Source organism: Gadus morhua, chromosome 22, assembly GCF_902167405.1.
Source record: "Gadus morhua chromosome 22, gadMor3.0, whole genome shotgun sequence".
In the NCBI taxonomy this organism is placed as follows: Eukaryota; Metazoa; Chordata; class Actinopteri; order Gadiformes; family Gadidae; genus Gadus; species Gadus morhua.
In genome coordinates this window covers 10,367,953-10,372,458 of record NC_044069.1, presented here as the reverse complement: position 1 = coordinate 10,372,458, position 4,506 = coordinate 10,367,953, and positions in this window count along the sequence as shown.

Sequence of the window (4,506 nt, the reverse complement as noted above, 5' to 3'; positions counted from 1 at the left end):
CACACACACACGCACCCACCCACATGCGCGCACGCACACAAACACACACACACACACACACACACACACACACACACACACACACACACGCACATCCCATCAACAACATGCACAGTGCATAATAAATGCACATGCTCTCTCCTGTTTTGCCTTTGCTTATGTTAGTCCACTTCTCGTTGTTCCAGAGAGTCTAAATGCTGGCACAGATGTATTTTTCCATCCCCATTTCTATGGTGCTTCCACATTATGGGATGTAACTCAGTTAGCCAGACAGGACGTTGTGTCCGGATGTGTTCTTAGAAGAAGTGTAGCAGCACTTTCTTTCCTCTAACAAGTTTAAACTTTTGTCTCCATAGGCATCAATCAACCATTTCTCAGTTTGCACGCACGCACACACACAAATAGAGACACACGCACCCACATTTTTATCTAGCCGTTTCCTTCTGTCCCTGGGCAAATTTAGTGTGCAAAACTTGCGTATTGACTTGTTCTTCTTGTTCTTATTGACTAGTCCTTGTGGCACCAAGGACTTCCCTTCCCCTTTGACCCCGTGGACCACACACACATGCACACACACACACACACACACACACACACACACACACACACACACACACACACACACACACACACACACACACACACACACACACACACACACACATATATATTAAAACACAATTATATATATATATAAATATATATATATACACAGGCATGCAAAAACATGCACCCACACGTACCCAACAGAACAGAACACAAAAACATGGTCAAAAGGAGAAATGGGTTTGGATGTGATAGAAGACAGACTAATAACTCCGGGCCACTGCTGTGATCTAATCCCATGTTTGTCTTACAGGATTCCCTCTCCTAAAAGGGCTTGACATCAAACTCAATAAGGCCATCTTGGAGCGAGTACTGCAGACATCATTGGCTTTCAGTTCATGTCTCCCTGTCGCGCTCTCTCTCTCTCTCTCTCTCTCTCTCTCTCTCTCTCTCTCTCTCTCTCTCTCTCTCTCTCTCTCTCTCTCTCTCTCTCTCTCTCTCTCTCTCTCCAGTGCGTTAGTCTTGCAGTTCAATACTGGAGGGTTTTTGGAGGTCACTGTGATAAATGTCTCGCTCGGATCTGATTTAAAAGAGCAACAGTGATCGGAGTCTGTCATATATATATAAAGGTTAAAGCTGGGGTAGGCTTTGGTATTGGAATGGACATGAGCAGAAGAGGGCAAGATTAAAAAAATAAACAACCCCAAAAATCACAACCTCCCCCTCTGCTCTCTTCCTCCCTAAATTTCGCTGACATTTTGTAGCGTGTGTGAATTCGGAAGGCAGGCAAGATGCCCTGATTGGTCAGATATAAGCAAGGAGCCGTATTAATTGTTAAACCCAGGGATTTTGATGTCTTTATTGTCTCATACAGACACAGGAGTGCAGTCAACCAGCATAGCTGACATTACTATGGCATTTCTAGTAAATTACACTCAAATAATATATCTTAAATCGAACCTTTAACCAAATATTTGTTCTGCACGAAAGCAGTGGTTGTTTACCTTTCACTGGTGCATCAAAGTCTGGCTTGAACACATTTTTTTAGCAAATAAATATAAATATATAAATAAAAAAACACAAGAAAATGATATTACAGACGCTGCAAAGACGACATTTGTCTGCTTATTGTTGACGCATGACAGTCTCTGTTGCATTCTGGGAAGTATGTGTCATGCGCATGATGGTTTGCATGCATCATATGTCGTATCATGTAACCAACACAATAAACAATGATATGTGTGTTTGTGTAGAGTGCGGGCCAGAGTAATGGCCTATATAACTGCATCAACTCGATTACAAGAATGGATGGAAGTGGACTGCTTGCGTGGTGGACACAAACAGCCAAACACACAAGGTCAGGCTGGTTCTCTTCTTATAATCCTCACAGCCCAAAGCCATCTTCAACGTTATTTGCATGTCCCCTTGGGTTGAGAGTATCTGGATGTTGTTGTGTGTGAAACTCTTTGTGGACGTGTTGCGTGTCAGATACACCCGGGTGACTCGCACAGCCGGTCCTAACACACTCTTTTGAATTGAGCCATGAAGCCATCGCCACGGTCACATGTTAATATGCTAATTAGGAAGTGTATGAAAGAGAGGTTAGAGTCTGTGTGTGCGTGTGTTGGTAGGGGAGGGGGGAGGGGGTTGGCCAATCACAATCAAGAATGCTCTCACAGTTGGTCAGATGTTCTCCATGTGCTCCATATACCTTCAGTGCTGTGGTTAATTACAATATGAAGAAGCCATGGGGGGGGGTGGGTGGGAGGGAGGGGCTGCCCCACCCCCACCCTCACTCTGTCTACTCAGCATTCTCCTCCATCCCAGCCATACCTGCTCACTGCCTCTCCACCTCTCTCCCCCATTCCCCTTTCCCCTCCTCCCCCTGGTCTTCATCTATGCCTCATTTTTTTCTCAATCTTATCACTGTCTCCTGTCGAAAGCTCTCTCTCTCTCTCTCTCTCTCTCTCTCTCTCTCTCTCTCTCTCTCTCTCTCTCTCTCTCTCTCTCTCTCTCTCTCTCTCTCTCTCTCTCTAGCGATCTATGTTTCAAGGGACCACCGAACAGAACAGGGAGGATAAGGGTTTCTGGATCCCGACTGCGGCAGGATAGTGTCTGTAAAGTGTGCGTGTGTGTGTGTCCGTGTGGGTCTTCTCCTCCCCTCTCCCTCTCCTTCCCCCTGTCTACAAAGTGTGTCTAATCGTGTCCCGGTCCGGGTTTGATGTTGAGGACACTGATTGGCCGCCACCGCGATGAACACCACATGCGGTGCTTACCTTAGAGCGCTCATCCGGAGAACGAGACGGAAGTCTCAGCTCCCGACGCACGCACCCACACAACAACATCTCTGTCTGTGCTGACAGAGGGACGGTGAGCTCCCAGACAAAGTGCAGCATGTGATGTGTCCGGTCAGAGTGAAGTGAAAACCTTAAACAAATGAGCGACGGGAAGAGACGACCTGACACGTCACTCATTTGACTCATTTCCTTACAACCGAGATCATGTTATCTTTTTCCCTGTCATCTGTGACCTGTGAGTGTTTGTGTGTGTGTGTGTGTGTGTGTGTGTGTGTGTATGAGTGTGTTGTGTTTGTTTGCGGCTTGAAACACTCTGTTTTGACACTCAGCGTCCAACCCCCGCCCTCCCCCTCACCCGTTCTCCCCCAAAAAGCCACCGGTTGTTCTCATGCATGAGCGTCTCTTTATCAACCTCTTTATCTATTGGCCTATTGAGATGACCTCCCCCAACCTCTCCAACCTCCCCTCCACCCCCCCTCTCTCTATCTTTCTCTCCCTCTCCCCCCCCCTCTCTCTCTCTCTCTCTCTCTCTCTCTCTCTCTCTCTCTCTCTCTCTCTCTCTCTCTCTCTCTCCCTCCCTCTTCCCCTCCTCTCTCTCTCTCTCTGTCCCTCTCCCTCCCTCCCTCCCTCCCTCCCTCCCTCCCCCTCCTCTCTCTCGCTCTCTCTCTCTTTCCCTCTCCCTCCCTCCCTCCCTCTCCCCCACCCCCCTCTCTCTCTCTCTCTCTCTCTCTCTCTCTCTCTCTCTCTCTCTCTCTCTCTCTCTCTCTCTCTCTCTCTCTCTCTCCCTCTCCCCCCCCCTCTCTCTCTCTCTCTCTCTCTCTCTCTCTCTCTCTCTCTCTCTCTCTCTCTCTCTCTCTCCCTCCCTCTTCCCCCTCCTCTCTCTCTCTCTGTCCCTCTCCCTCCCTCCCTCCCTCCCTCCCTCCCTCCCTCCCCCTCCTCTCTCTCGCTCTCTCTCTCTTTCCCTCTCCCTCCCTCCCTCCCTCTCCCCCACCCCTCTCTCTCTCTCTCTCTCTCTCTCTCCCTCTCTCTCCCTCCCTCTCCCCCCTCTCTCTCCCTCTCCCTCCCTCCCTCCCTCCCCCCCCCCCCCTCTCTCGCCCTCACTCTGTCTCGGCCTCTGTCTCCCTCCCCCCCCTCCCCCCACCCAGCAGCAGAGAAGGAGCAGATGCAGTTGAATGGAGTCCCCTGTCAGGACCAGCAGTCGCGAGGGGGCCAGACAGACACTCCTTTTATTCCCCCCGTCGGCGGCCCGCTTGAGAGCCCTCCAGCCAAGTTTGTTCCTCCCCGTCCTGTCATCTGCCAGTGGCACACGTCAGCCGCGGCCTAAAAGCACCGGCAGGTGGTCCCTGTGTCGGCCACACAGTCAATCTCCTCTTTCTTCTCCCCATCGCTTCTCCATCCCCGTCCCAGTCCCTCTCCGTGACTTTTCTAACCCCCAAAAAATAAAAAAACAACACAATGGGGTCCTCAGTGTGTGTGTGTGTGTGTGTGTGTGTGTGTGTGTGTGTGTGTGTGTGTGTGTGTGTGTGTGTGTGTGTGTGTGTGTGTGTGTGTGTGTGTGTGTGTTTGTGTGTGTGTGTCGGGTGCAGCTACATGTTGAATCATACCTGCCATTGTAACCCCACACTGGCAGATGTCGATTAGGTTTTTGACTGCAGAAAGTCCC